This window comes from Alligator sinensis, unplaced genomic scaffold (assembly GCF_000455745.1).
Source record: "Alligator sinensis unplaced genomic scaffold, ASM45574v1 scaffold1301_1, whole genome shotgun sequence".
In the NCBI taxonomy this organism is placed as follows: domain Eukaryota; kingdom Metazoa; phylum Chordata; order Crocodylia; family Alligatoridae; genus Alligator; species Alligator sinensis.
The window spans coordinates 273,931-288,804 of NW_005842575.1; the positions used below are offsets into that span (position 1 = coordinate 273,931).

Consider the following 14,874-nt stretch of genomic DNA (forward strand, 5'->3'; position numbering starts at 1 on the left):
TGGGAGCCACTCCCCACCACGGCTCAGTTCCGTGCTGTGCCCCGATGGCACAGCCCCTGCCTCAGCCCCACTCCCTCCCCCACTTCTGGGGCAGTCCACCCCACCCCATCTGCAGATCCAGGGACACCCCCCCATGCCCTCCCAGGGTGCGCACAGCAGTGGCCCCCCCCCGTGGCCCCCAGATGAGCAGCTTGCAGCTCTGTCCCACGCCCTGCCCCGCCGGTGCAGCACCTACCTGCCCTAGCCCCAATCCTACTCTCTCCCTTACTGTGGGGGCCTCAGTCGCCCCCGCCTAAAAACAAAACAACAACAAAAAAGGGGTACACTTATTAAAAAAGGTTGAACATCCCTGAGCTATTTAGATAAAAGCACCAAAAAGACCCACTGAAGTGTGTGATTTATACAGATGCTAGGTGAGTTGGGTCATATTGATGTGGTTCTTCCTCTGGGCATGCGCTGTGCTTGGTGTGGGGGCACACCAAGCTTAAAGTTAAGTGCCATTTTTTTCCATGTCCATCAGCAGCCCAAATGGGCAAGTAATTCAGATTTATTTTCTAAGTGTCTCTGTGCAGATAAGAACTGACCTTGCATTGTAAGTAGAATCACATAAGCAAAACTTGGAAATTAGATGATTGTGGTAACCCTAACCCACATATCTTTATCGAACGAAAGTGAAAAACATTATGTAAGTTTTCAGCTGTTGAAAAAAGGTGCGTGTGGGGGGGGGACGGACGACAACAAATCCCACTGAAGTATAAAGGGGAAGACAGTAACAGAGAAAGAGGAGAAATGGAGCATGGGCAACAAAACCAGCCAGTTCAGGTTCTCATATATTTATTGAGATATGATGGTTAATTTTCAGATGTAAATATAAGGCTATCCAAAAGTAACAATTAACACTTGTTATGAAGGATGCTCTTGACATTTGTATTAAATACACACTGATACTCTTTTAGGATTTGTGTGTGGTGGTGAGCCATGGACCCTGGTAGCAAGCAATTTAGAGTCACCCCTCTCCATTGGCATTTCAGAGACACTGGGTTTCAAGCAACCACAATACCTCCTGCAAAAACACCTATTCTGGCATCTGTACAGATGTGGAGGGCCCAGAGCTCTGAGACCCTGGTCTCTACGAAGTTGTCTATACTCAGCATGTTCTATAATTTCCTACTATCCCTCTATTGCAAGTACAATCTCCTAGTGCTAACAACAGTAGGAATGGTAGTGTGGGTTGGCTGCGGGGCCAGAGACAGAAATTACATATACACGAGCATAAGTGAATGGAAACCAGTTCAAATCTGTAACACAACAGAAATTCAGTGCACATAAACCGCTTTCAAAATGGCCAAAACTGGTTCAAGATAAACCTGGATGGATGTAGTATCAGACTTAACTAATTTAGGTTAAATTGGTTTATTGAACTTCTGTCCCAGATCCCCTCCAGATTCAAGTTAATTCACAGTCCCCCAGCATCCCAGGATGCTTTGCACCTCCCCCACAAACCCTCCCTTGCAGGGTGGGTGGGCTACTCTTGACCCAAGCTGTCTGCTCCAGTTGAGCAGGGAGATGTGCTCTAGCACCCCACCTGCTTCTCACCTGGGCTATGGCAAGTGACTGCATTTCCAGACTCAAAAGTAAATGTCTGTTCACTTGCTTATCAGTTTAATCTATGCAGTTTAGATTATCCTGAGAAGACTGAATTGCTTCAACCTCAGGCTTTTTGACTGTCTATACTTAGCCCTGACGTTTTTACTATGGTACTATTTAGACCGGTGTTAAACAGGGGTAGACAATACTGTGCCTATAAAACTGTGCCCTGTCTACCATAATTGTTGCTCTTGCTGGAGCTGCATTGGTGCTAGAATACCTGTGGGAGAGTTGCAGGAAAACCCAGGGGCATAACTTTTAATTTTTGCACTATGGATAATGGGGGGAAGGAAAGGAGCTCTGGCAATGGCATGGGCTATTGCTACCTTAGCATAAGCTCTCTCAGCATGGGCTACAGCAGTGGCACAGGCTCCACGGGGGTTTGTCATTTTGGCACGCTCTCTGAATCACTGCCCGAAGGCTGGTGCCCCTTTGCTCCCGCAAGCTACACTACTGCGACTCACAGTTGATAGAAACTAGCAACACAAAACTGTATACAGACTCTGCACAGAAGAGAGTTGCTAGCAAGATTGTAACATTTACACAGTCAAAGACAATTCAAGACAGGCTCTAATTTTTCAGCTTTCAATTAAATATGGGTGTAATCAATTAAGGAAGCATGTTAAAATGTAGGCATCAATGGCTGCATTTACATGAAATGCTGACTGTGCAGTTGTTACTGTGCAGTCATTTAGTACTTGTGTATACAAGTATAGACATTTAGTACTTGTGTATACAAGTACTAAATGACTGCACAGTAACCAGAGTTAGCAGTAGCATCGCTGAATGGCTTTTAGGTGACGCTGACTGTGCAGTACCTCATTACTACTGTGCAGTAGCACTGCATCACACTTCGTGCCACATGATGCTACTGCACAGTAGTAGTGATCTACTGTACAGTCAGCATCTTGTGTACATGGCCAATGTGACTATGCACTGCCTTTGTCTTATATGTAAGAATTAGGCTGATATTGGGGATTTCTATAAGTATCTGTTTCAGACTCCATTTTGAACACAGGACTTACTTGCTTTTATTAATGTCTTTTGCTGATATGTTTAGACCTTTTTGGAAAGGGTGTATTTAAACTAGCAGGGAATTGCTGTCAAAAGTTTAAAACCTAGGTGACTGAAATTGAGGGCACCGTTCAGCTCCTAAATGAAAGTGGACTGGTTTTCAGAAGTGCTGAACACATGAAGATCCCCTAACCTTCCAAAGATTTTTTCCAATGTAATTATCAGATAAATTAATGCAGTACATTTCACAATTCTCTAATAAAATGTGGCAGACTTGAAGCTTCTTGGAGATATCTTATAAATATTACATATTGCTTTGGCTATTGGGATGTTTATGATATGAATATATTGTGTTAATTTAAGCTCTCTGGGAAAACAAATCAGGAAGGAACAAGGGCTTAGCCACTTCAGCAAATGCTTAAAAGCTGTTCACTTTTGGGATTTTCCCTTTACTGCCACCTTAGTCTGCTGGACTGATTCTGACCAGAAACGGTAAGGGCCAAAAAGAATAAAATGGTTTTAAGTCATTCTAGGGCAGGGCAATTATTTCAGGAGGAGGGCTGCTTGCCAAGTTTTGGCAAGCTGTCAAGAGCCCCATGGGTAGCCCCACCCCTTGACAGGTGCCCTGCTCCCTGGTCGCCATCTTGGGACCAGAAATCCCACCCCTAACCTCTGACCAGTGCCACCAAAAGTCCCTCCCCTTGCCCCTGGAAGTCCTCCTTTGGGGAAGAGGTTTACCATCTGAGTTACAATGATTCCCTGGACCAAACAGAAGTTCACTGTTGGTTCCAGGGTGAGAGGGGAATCTAGCTGGTGGCTGTGAGCCTATAGCCAGTTTCCCCTAGCAATGGCCCTTCCTTCCTCCCTGCCAGTACCTGTTTTCAGAATGGGAGGGGGAAAGGTAGCAGAGGGAGCTCATTCTAGGGGTTCCCCAGCTGGCACTGGAGGGTGGGGTGGGTGGATTGGAGCCCTCCCACATTGGGGGCGGGGAGGGTCAGATAAGGGTTCAGATCTTCACCCAATCAGCCATTTTTTAAGTGGTCTGCAACCGTGCACTTGTTCATGGCTACAGACCACTTTCTGCAGCCAAATCAGATGAAAATTATCACTTCAGCCTGTGCCTTCTGTGGCTATTTCTTGATCATGTAAAGGGCATTTTTTGCAGTTACGTGTCGAGGGAAATTAGATTTCTGAATAGACAGCCCTGTGCACATGGACAACTATGCCTGACTACCTAGTCACACAGACTAAGATACACAGTAGTGGTCATGGCATATACCTGCACACTTTGTAGACAGAGAATAGACTTAGGTGCCTGAAAATGGAATGTTCCACACACCCTCTAGCTTGCTTTCTTTTTCCTGTTCCCACATATCTTCTACATACCTCCTTCTTGCTGCTGCCCAGGGGGCTAACTTCAAAAACAACACAGGAGAAAGGGATGGCGAATGGATGATCTGTGGTATATTGGTTACAATATACTATGCTAGAAAATGAGAGAGACCTAGGTTCAAACATTTTTGGGGTGAGGGCTTAGGACTCAGGTCCCCTGGCCTCCCAGGTTAGTGCCCTAGCTGCTTAGGTTTTGGGGGGAAGAGTTGGAAGCAAGCTCTCTCTTTGGTGCAGTTGCACACCACCAAACTGATCCACCTCTGACTCAGCATGATCCATCTGGCTCTCAGCCAAAACCCTGACTGACTGGCTAGGCCTGCACTCTGCTCATTTTGCTTTACATCTTTTGGCTGAAGTGAAAGTGCTCTCCTTGCAGATGCCCTAGAAGACCACCTCCACACATGACAAACCTTCCCTATGACAGCTCACTAGACAGACGCTCTCTACCACTGCCTTTTTCTCCATCTGTGGACAGTGATGAAAGTGGCAGGCCTGGCACCCTGCTGTCTCTCCCCATGCCCAATAAGACCAATGGTTGGAATCTGCTTTGAGATCCTGTCTGAGAAGGTATATGGACAGTCGAAACTCCTAGAAGAAGGTTTCAGACTGGATAAATGGGAACATTGCTTCACGGTTTACATGGCCAGACTCTGGACACATGCTTTGCTGGTATTATTTAACTCCAGCAGTCTTTCCTGCCCTCCGCAGGGGGGCTGGACCTGATGATCGCACGAGGTCCCTTCCAGCCCTAAACTTCTGTGAATCTGTGTAAAATATGTCATCATACCCATGTCCTCACCACCTGCCTGGCATGACTTGGAGAAAATGCCTAAAGGTAGCAACACCAGAGCAAGCCCATCCAGCCTGGCGCACCCTGTACAAGCTACCCATCATTAAGGAAACTGGTGACCTCCAGTGGCAGCTGCTGCATGCAGTCCTGGCCACAGGCACTTTTGTCTGTCACTTAGATCAAGTACTGTCTGCAGCCTGCTCTTTCTACAAGGAGGAGAAGGTGAAGCCTCTTTTCCATACCTTTCTGGACTGCCTCTGGCTGCAGCCGCTCTTTGCTGCCCTCAGCACCTTCTTTGATGACTTGAACTTCTCTGAAGTTGTGTACATTGTCTCTATTCTTTACTGAGTAGTCAAGGGGAACGTGACCTGCCTGGACAATTTCCTTCTGGGCTAGGCTAAGCTGGCAATTCTGAAAAGCTGCAGAAATCAACACCCTTCAGCTCTTCTGTTTCTTGGTCTGGGTGCATGTCACATTTGAATTTAGACACTTCATCTTGCCAGAAAACATGGACCAATTTGTATCATGATGGATCACTAAAGAGGCAATCTGCAAGGTGGAAGATGGATAGTTGATTCTACATGTGTAACCCCATGAGAGGCATGGAGGAGGGGGTTTTAATCTCCAGTCACATGGTTCTCTGTCACTGACAAGTGTTGCATGCTCAATCCCTCGGAGAGCTCCATATCTTTCCACTTTTACCACTTGTTTTTAATATTTGTATAATAAAAGTTTTAAAAAGTCAAAAAACTCCCCCTTTCTCTCTCATTTTGTTGCCCAATCTGGGTGCACATGTAGTTGTTCACATGCACAGAATTATAAAACCGAGAACAGAATTCCTCTGGGCACATAGGTGCCAAAAATGCTCTGTAAATGACCAGGAAAAAAGTAAAATGTCACAGGTAGATGACCATTAGGCATGTGCAAAATGGGCCATATTCGATTTGGATTCAGATTCAACCCGCATCAGGGACAGTGATTTGATTAGTTGATTCAGATCACTGTCCCCAATTCAATTTGGCTGAATCCAAATCTGAAGATTTGATGCTGATTCAGAGAATCAGCGATTCGGCCATAGACACAGCTTTAAATGTTTTTTCTACATACCTCAAGGTACCAGGCACAGATCATGAATGCTGTGATGCTGGGGCAGATGGAGCATCCCACAGGAGCATGGGGGGGGCCCCCTGTGTGCTCGGCGGTGAACCCGGAAGTGGACCGAACTTTCAGTTCACTTCTGGGTCTGTCAGGGAGCATGCTGGGGAGCCCCCCACACCTCCCCCAGTTGGTTGATTGGCCACAGGGGGACCTCAGGTGCCCCACCAGAGGCACCAATCGCCAAGCCGGGGGGGGGGTGGGGTGTCCCTCGTGTGCTCCCCAGTGGACCCAGAAGTGAGTTTGCTGGCGAGCATGCTGGGGGGCCCCCCGCACTCCTGTGGGATGCTCCATCTGTCCCAGCATTGCAGCATTGACGAGCTGTGTGGTACCTTGAGGGAAAAACATTTAAAGCTGTGTCTATGTCTGAATTGCCAAATCTTTCCGAATTTTTCTTAATTGATTTGGAGAGATTAAATGGTCTCCTGATTCTATTCAGATTTGGAGATTCAACCACCAAATCGGGCCGAATCTCCGCTGAATCAAATCAGGGACTGAAGCTTCACGCAGCCCTAAGGACCATATCTGGACATTTGGATGACCAGGAAAATAACAATCTCACCTGTAGTATATTGTGTAATTATATGCATTGACAAGTACCTAGAAGGCACAGTCTGATTGTGCTGGATATATCATAAACAGATAGTAAAATCCATTCACAACAAGGTTTTGAATGTGCAAAGGGTGTAGGATGAAGAAGTTGATCTTGAGGCATCAAATCAGTTTTTGCTCCTGGCAAGAAATGCTTTCTGCTTCCCTGAGCTGCACAGCTCCCAGAAGACACAGTGGGGTTTGCTATAACAGACTTCCTAAGCTGTGAGGACTGGGTCACTCCAGTGCTGTAGGTGGTGGAAGGCTGGGGCTAATGGGGTTCAGCCACCCCAAACACAGGGCAGCAGGAAGGGCTGCAAGGCAGCCTAGCCACAGGCTCCAGGCATCTGCAGCAGGGGTGGGGAGGGTCACGCGTGCAGCCAGAATTACAGCCCAGCAATTGGATCAATCTATTCAGGGAAGGGGCTGTGGGGGGCAGATCAGGGCCCCGGTGGTAAGGAAGGGAGTGGGGCAGAGGTGGGGGTGGGTGGGACCCAGCTTGGCCAGGTGGTGGGATGGTCAGGGCCCAGACGGCTCGTCCAGGGGTATGGGGGGGGAGCTTCTGCCACTGTGTGCATCCCAGTGGGGGCCACAAGGGTGCATGTGCTGACCTTGTGTGTGCAAGGTGGGGGCAGCTGCCACTGTGCACTGCACTTTGTTCCCTGCTGTAGCTGCTGTGGGAGTAGCACTGCACCATGTGCCTGCTGCCACTGGGTTGCACCATGCCCCCTGCCTGCCCCATGGTGGGATGCATATGGCATCACATGGCTGTCAGAGCAGGGGGAGTGGTGCGCGGTGGTGGCTGCCACTGCCCCATGCAGAGATGGGGGGGGCATGTGGGCCTCTGCCAGGGTGTGCGCAGCAGTGGGAGCCCCCCCGTGCCCCTGGATGAGCTGCCCGGGCTCTTGTTGTCCTGCTGCCAGGCTTAGCCGGGGCCCTGCTTGCCCTTGCCCCAGCCCCACTCCCTCCATCACAACTGGGGCCTCGATCTACCCGCCCTCACCCCACAGCCCTTTCCCCTCCCTCGCCCCCTCCCCTACTGACTTACCTGTGGGGGGAAGGGGGGGGGGCTCGCGCACATGTGCTCAGCCCCTGCAAATAATTTTTTCTCCTTCCACCTATGGCTGTCCAGTCAAATCACTCCAATCTTAAAATGTAAACTGCACCTGAACCTAAAATAATACCTTTTCAAAGGCAGTGTTTGTAAGGCAACAGTGGGGAGAAATTTTAAGGTGATGGGAAGGGTCTTTAAGTACTTACACACACACACACACACCCCCCGCCTACTTTAAGTGACCATTGAAACCTTAATACAATCAAACACTAAAACATTAGGGAAGCATTAATAGTTTCTGCACAAGTTCCTCTATAGTTCTCATCACTACAGCATCTGAATGCTTCACAAATATTTATTAAGTTAACTAATTATTTTTGCTGCCCACTATTTCTGTGCAGTCTTGGGGTAGCTTTTTTCCTAAATTACATGTAAAGAACTGAAATAGAGGGAAAGATCAAGAGCAAAAGATTTCACTAACTTAATATGGCTGGCTGGTAGCTCCTTGCCACCTGTCCCACTTACTCCCTGTCCCTGCCTGCTCTTCAACCACAGGGCGGGGGGGCTGGATCTGGGTGCATGGAGGTGGCAAGTGTTACAGGGAACCTGGCAGCAGACAGGGAGTAGGAACCTCCCCCACACTGCTTTGGCCACCGCCAGTCTCAGAATAATCAGCGGTGGCTGGATGGTGATCTGGGGGTGGAGGAGCCAATGAAGGGCAGATGGGGTAATCAGGTCAGCTGATTCAGTGGGTAGGAGGGCAATTCAGGAAGCAGTGGGTGGTGAGGGCAGCAGGAGGTGGGGATCAAGGTAGTGGGGAGGGGGGTGGTGATCAAAGGGCAGAGGGGACAATTCAAGGGCCAATGGGGGTGGGGGGGTAGGGATTGGGGCAAGCAGGAGGGTGATATGACCAGTATGGGAGGGGGGAATCAGGGTGGCAGGGGGGTAACCCAAGGATGGAGGGGTTGATTTGGCAGACAGAGGGGGCTGCAGCTGGCAGATCTCTGTCCACCTGAGATGAAATCACAGATCTCCAACCACCCATCCTCCCTCACCCTTTTCCCCCTTGCACTCCTGCCTTCCCTTCCCCAAATTCACTTCTTTGTTGCTCCTCTGCTCTCCCTCACCCTTTTCCCATCCCTCCCAATGCATTTACTACCCCAGCTGTCCCCAGGACTCTATCACTGTAGAGTACTGGAAGATAGCTAGTTCACCTGGCAGTGATGCCTCCTGGGATACTGAAGGACGTTTTATCTCAGTTAAACAGTCAGAAGTTAACTTGAGCTAGATAGCACAGCTCAAAGATACTCCTTGCCCAAACTGGCATAACTTCAAGATGCCTGGAGGGCATTTAGGACTTGTTAATGAGTCTTAATGAGCAATCATACAAATTTGAAATGCTCTTAACATGATCCAATTGTAATGTGTAATCTCATCCATAATTCCTAGAGTATTTAGTATTATGCAACATTCAATGGGATCAAAGTACACGTCCCACTGGCTGTGGAGAGGAATGTCCTCTATGCACACAAACGCTTTATCCAATTACCTTTATCCCTCCAGTCTGTTCTTTTCTCCCTCTCAGCTCTTTATCCTAGTTTCATTCTCTATACCTGTCTAGTTCCAATCTCTCCTCTTCAGGCTTCTCACACCGCTCTAGTCCCTGCACTTTTTGTCTCATACCATGGGATTTTCTGCTCCAACTCCGGGCTCCTTCCATGTTCCGGTCTTTTTCACCTTCCCAATCCCTACCAGCAGACCCTTACCCAATCTGTCTCTCTCTCCTCTACTTCATCCCCCTTGGCTTTCACTCCCTTCTTGCATGCCTTCACTTCTTGGCTCCCCATCTCAGTCTCATTCTTCCCATCATTTAATCGCTGTCTGTCTTCCCAACTCCATTGCCTCTCTACTCACTCTGTTTTTTGCTTGGCCAGTCCAATTCTCACCTTGGTGCCTAACTCCTAGCTTCTGGGTCCTTCCCCTTCCCTCCTTCCACCACCAGCTTCTGGTCTGAGTCTTCCTTTGTACCCATATCTATTTGTCTAAATCCCTTCTTTTCCAGCCAGCTCTGGCTCCTGTGCACTCAGCATTCAATCAGTCACAGTGGGCATCAGCAGAGAGATCATTGAGGGGACAGGAGAGAGAGGTGCCTGGCTCTCAGTTTCAGTATCTGGTCTTAGCCTAGGTGTCACTGCAAATTACAGTTGTGAAAATATATATTAAAAGGCAACTTTAAGACCTGTACTGAAACCTGGTAGCGATGCTTATAACAAAGACAGCTAAAGCTCTTAGATAAATAACAGCTGGTTTTCTTATGTTGCAGTCCAAATCAGCCTTGGAAAAGGATTTTAATGAGCACAAAGAAGCTTCATGATATCAGAGACAAAATGTCCAGGGGGAAAGTCTAACTCAAACTGTTGTGCTATATATAGAAAAATAGAAATAGATATAAAAAAAAAAAAAAAAAATCAATCAAAGATGAGTTTTTTAGACCAGATTAAAAATGATGTTTTGATCCTATTTCTTTCTGTTTGTATTTTGCATCTGTATTTATATTTAATTATACGGCATCTAATATCCTCTTGATGTTGTAAAAAACTACTATATCTATCACCAAATACTTATTTCATCCTGTAAAACTTAAGTGCTTCTATATTAAAATGTTCTTACATTGCTTTTTGAAGTAATAATTTGTTAGAAATAAAAAAATAAGTATTCTAATCTTGTTATATAGTAATATTTTAAAAAGTAGTTTGGATTTCAGTTCCTAAGAGTTTAAGCCTACAGAAGCTTGTCATGTGTTTTTTTTTCCTATTGCTCCATCTATGGAAGCATTACAGAACCAGCTCTCAGTTACAGTTCTTCCTCCCAGTGTAATTGTGCTATAAACTAAATTAGCTGTCCCAGACTGAACATTTCTGGAGGCATAGTTGATCAGTAGAGGTTCAGGTCAGACTGCCTGTTATGAACACATATCTTCCTGAAAAATCCAAAGAGGGTTACAAACACTGCCTCTGATGCAGTGAAGAACTTAACATGCGAGTTTAAGCACTCCCTGTTCAACAGAGAAATGAGCTGTATTCAATTCGGATTTGGCCTGAATCAGGGATAGTGATTCAATTAATTGATTCGGATCACTGTCCCCGATTCAATATGGTTGAATCCAAATCTGAAGAGTCGATGCTGATTTGGAGAATCAGCAGTTTGGCCATAGAAACAGCTTTAAATGTTTTTTTCTACATACCTTGAGGTAACAGGCATGGCTCGTGAAGGCTGTGATGGTGGGGTGGATGAAGCGTCCCACAGGAGCATGGGGGGGCCCCCGCGCCTCCGCAGCTCAGCGATCAGCTGCAGGGGGACCCTGGGTGTCCCCCCCCCCCCCGACCCAGGAGGCACCAGTTGCTGAGCCAGATTCCCCTGTGTGCTCCCTGTGGACCCAGAAGTAGACCAGAAATGCTTCTGGTCCACTTCTGGGCCCGCTGCCAAGCGTGCTAGGGACCCCCCTGTGCTCCAGCTGCCCCAGCATCTCAGCATTCACAAGTTGCCTGGTACTTTGAGGCATGTAGAAAAAACATTTAAACCCGTCTCTGTGGCTGAATCGCTGATTCTCTGAATCAGCATCGAATCTTCAGATTCAGAGGGTTCCGATTAAATTCGGAGAGATGAAAGGGTCTCCTGATTCAGAGATTCAGCCGAATTGGGCTGAATCTCCACTGAATCGAATCAGGGACTGAAGCTTCGCACAGCCCTACTAAATACTTTAATTTAATATGACTTAAGAAGCTGCTTGCATTTTTGCTGAACTGAGGTCTCTGTGAGTCTATCTATTTAGCTGACAGTGTTACACAGTCTTGAGACCAATAAAGGGGGTAGGACACAGGTGTATAAATCATAACAATGTTCTGCTTTTATGATCATTCAGGCTTATTTTAAGTCTGGTAATATTAAGACAGTCTTGAAAAGATTGCACCACTTATAGAGGATCGATAATGAGAGAACCAAGACTATACTTATAATTTTCTGACCCCAAACCTATGCTCTCTTACTGTTGACCACCTCTTGTCATGTCTCTGTGATTACTTGCCTACAAACAAAAAAAGGCCCAAATCCTTTTTCACTTGTAAGAGTTTATCTATAGCAGGAGTGGGCAAAATAAGGCCCGTCAGGCCATTCTATCCAGCCCGCAGGGCCCCTAAAAAATTTAGCAAATGAATACTTATCTGCCCCTGGCTGCCAGTCATTCAGCCCTTGATGGCTTGCCAAAACTTAGTAAGCGGTCCTCTACCCAAAAATAATTGCCCGCCCCTGATCTATAGCATAGCAGAGATGTGCTCCAGTTGGGATGGACCTAACAACATCCTAGCTACCCACTAGGCCTGTGCGAATAGAGAAGTATTTGATTTGGATTTGGCCGATTTGGAGGACTGTGATTCAATTTGGAGATTCAGATCACTGTCCTGAATTGATTTGGCCGAATCCGCTTCGGAAGGTTCGGCAGCGATTCAGAAAGATTCGGTGATTTGGATTGGCTGGGGAGAGGCAGGCACACCTGGGCAACTGTGCCTACCTCTCCCCAGGTGGAGGGGAGCTGCGGGAGAAGCCCCCATAGCTGCCCTGCCTGGCCCCATCCCTCACCCGGCCTCAGCCTCCTGGCACTTTTTTTTTTTTTAATATAAAAAAGCCCTGCACTCACCAGATGCAGAAGCAGTGATTGGGGCCTCTGGGCACTAGTGACAGAGCCCCCGCACACAGTGCAGGGCAGTGGGGGGCAGCAGGGAACACCCCCCTGACCTGGCACCCATGCAGCAGTTGCCCCATGGCGTGGATGCATTGCAGCTTGGCAGGGCACTGTGTGCTGTCTGAGAGCTGGGACTGCTGAGGATTAGTGCTGCCCAGCTCCAGCTGACATGTGGAGCCAGCCCCAGCTCCCAGGTGAGTTGAACCAGGGGCTAGGGAATTGAACCTGTTCAATTCCCCAACTCTCTGTTCAATTCCCCAGCCCCTGGGGTTCAATTCCCCAGCCCCCAGTTTGATTCTTTAGCTCCATGTTCAATTCCCCAGCCCCAAGTTTGATTCACCTGGGAGCTGGGGCAGCTCCACGTGTCAGCCAGAGCCCAGCAGTGCTCAGCCCCAGCTCCCAGACAGTGTGTGGTGCCCTGCCGAGGCACGACGCACCCACGCCATGGGTCAGCTGCTGCTCAGGTGCTGGGGGGTGATCCCCACTGCCCCATGCTGCACAGGGGGCTCTGCCCCCAGTGCCGAGAGGCCCTGATCCCCCCTACCACATCTGGTGAGTGCAGGGCTTTTTTTTTTTTTTTTTTTTTTTAATTTAAGTACCAGGAGTCTGGGGCTAGGCATGAGATAGGGCCAGACAGGGCAGCCATGGGGGGTTCTCCCACAGCTCCTCTAGCTGTGCCTGCCTGTGCCCCGGCAGGAGGAGCTGCAGGGGCTATGCTCTGCCCTATTACCCACCCCACGGGCACGCTCCAAACTTGGAAATACACTGCAATTGGTTCAAAATGGAGTTGTCTACTTGCACGGTTTTGTTTGTGAGGCATATCACACCTGTGCTCAGTAACTACTCTGGCTTCTAATCTGTCTGGAGGTGCATGTGTTGGTATTTGATCTATATTGACCCATAAAACTTGGATCTGTGGCTCCCGCCTTAAGGGTTGGGACACTCTTGATTAGAGTCCTTAGACTTGTCTGTCTGAAAAGTCTTTGCCTTTGAAACACCTTTCAAAAGTATCTTAATTTTTTGACTCTCATGACACTTCGTAAGTTTTATTTTCTTGGTGATTTGTCTAATTGGATGGTCTGAAGGAGACTGACTTTCTCTTGCAGTTTGGTGAGTTCTTTGATATTCTATTAGCAATTATATGTCACTACAGCTGTGGTAAATGTGTGTTTTTATTTTTATACTCATGTATATATACGGAGGCAGCTAACAATGCCAGTACAACTTGAGTGCCAAGCAACAGCAGCCTCAGCTCATCTAGTCTGTGCTTCAACAACTATTTGCGTGCTTTTCCTCTTACTTCCACTTATGAGAGAGGAAATCTCTCACCATATCCTCCTCAAAACCATCTCTTTTGTAAGGTACATGGTAGAGTACAATCTGAGAATGGCTTGGCATGTGGAGGCCTAGTATTGCTACTACTGACTGGCTGAGAATTTGCACATTCTATTTATTTGTGGTGCTGTCTCTGCCACCCAAGCCCTGCCAACATCTTTGTCTCATCTGCCAGTCATGTCTTTGAGGAAATAAGAAATTTTGAGTGGTTGACTGTTATTAACTATACTGCTTACAGATGTAAAAAAAAATGGTGCTTTACTTTAAGCCCCCACACTGACCGATCACAGTGCATGGTCAGAAGAGGCACTGCATTAGTTTGACCCAAATGGCCTAACGTCTGAATAGAGCGGGTGCTTCAGCAGGGCTTTTCTGGCACTTTTACCTAATAGCTGATTGAATTAGCTTTAGATAAAAGCACCAAAAAGCCCCACAGAAATGCATGATCTATACAGACACTGGGGAGCCGGGTTGATGCCTCTTTTGGTAAAGCATGGGGGTGGGGAGAGGGTGTTGTTTGTTTTCTTCATATGTCAGTGCCCTTTGTTTTTATAGCATGTACCACAATACAGATATTAAATAATATAAATAAAAACAAGACATTATAAAGGGACAGTGGAGGCAGCTGATGAAGGGAGCTTTCAGCCAGATGCCTGAGTAACCAAAGTACTAGCCTGGATGTAAGAAACAGGTTCTTGTAACTTAGTGCTGATAGGTTCCAGGGGATTGTTTTTTTTAGAGGGGAAGGGTCTTTTCTGATTTATGTGCTGGTGTTGGAAAGAAGACAGTACATTTTTATGTGGGAAAAAATTTACATCCAGGGTATATAGGAAGTCAGAGTAGATGATCCTATTTATCTATTTGGCTGTAGTTCCTATGAATCCTATCTTGAAACACCTGTGGCAGCAGCCTGTGTTTAGTTACAGACTTGAAGTGACATTAGCAGGAGTTGGGAAATGATGGTTTAAGACATTCTATATGATTTCCTTAACAAGTTACCAATTTTATAACAGGCCTAGTATTATTAAAGACAGGCTCACTTTTTAAAAATGTGATAGTCTTAGTTACTTTCAGTACAAAAAACCTTGGTTTGATACTATGAACTGAAATTTGCATGGAGAGCAGGAACAGAGCTATCAGCTTAGAGAAGAGAAAAAG

At 47.1% G+C, this 14,874-nt stretch overlaps 1 protein-coding gene across 1 annotated transcript in view; it reads right to left on the minus strand.

Annotated features, from left to right (window-relative positions):
• Positions 1-14,874, minus strand: part of STXBP5L (syntaxin binding protein 5 like) — a 253,207-nt gene that overhangs the window by 100,406 nt on the left and 137,927 nt on the right. The gene's annotated exons all lie outside the window — the stretch shown is intronic.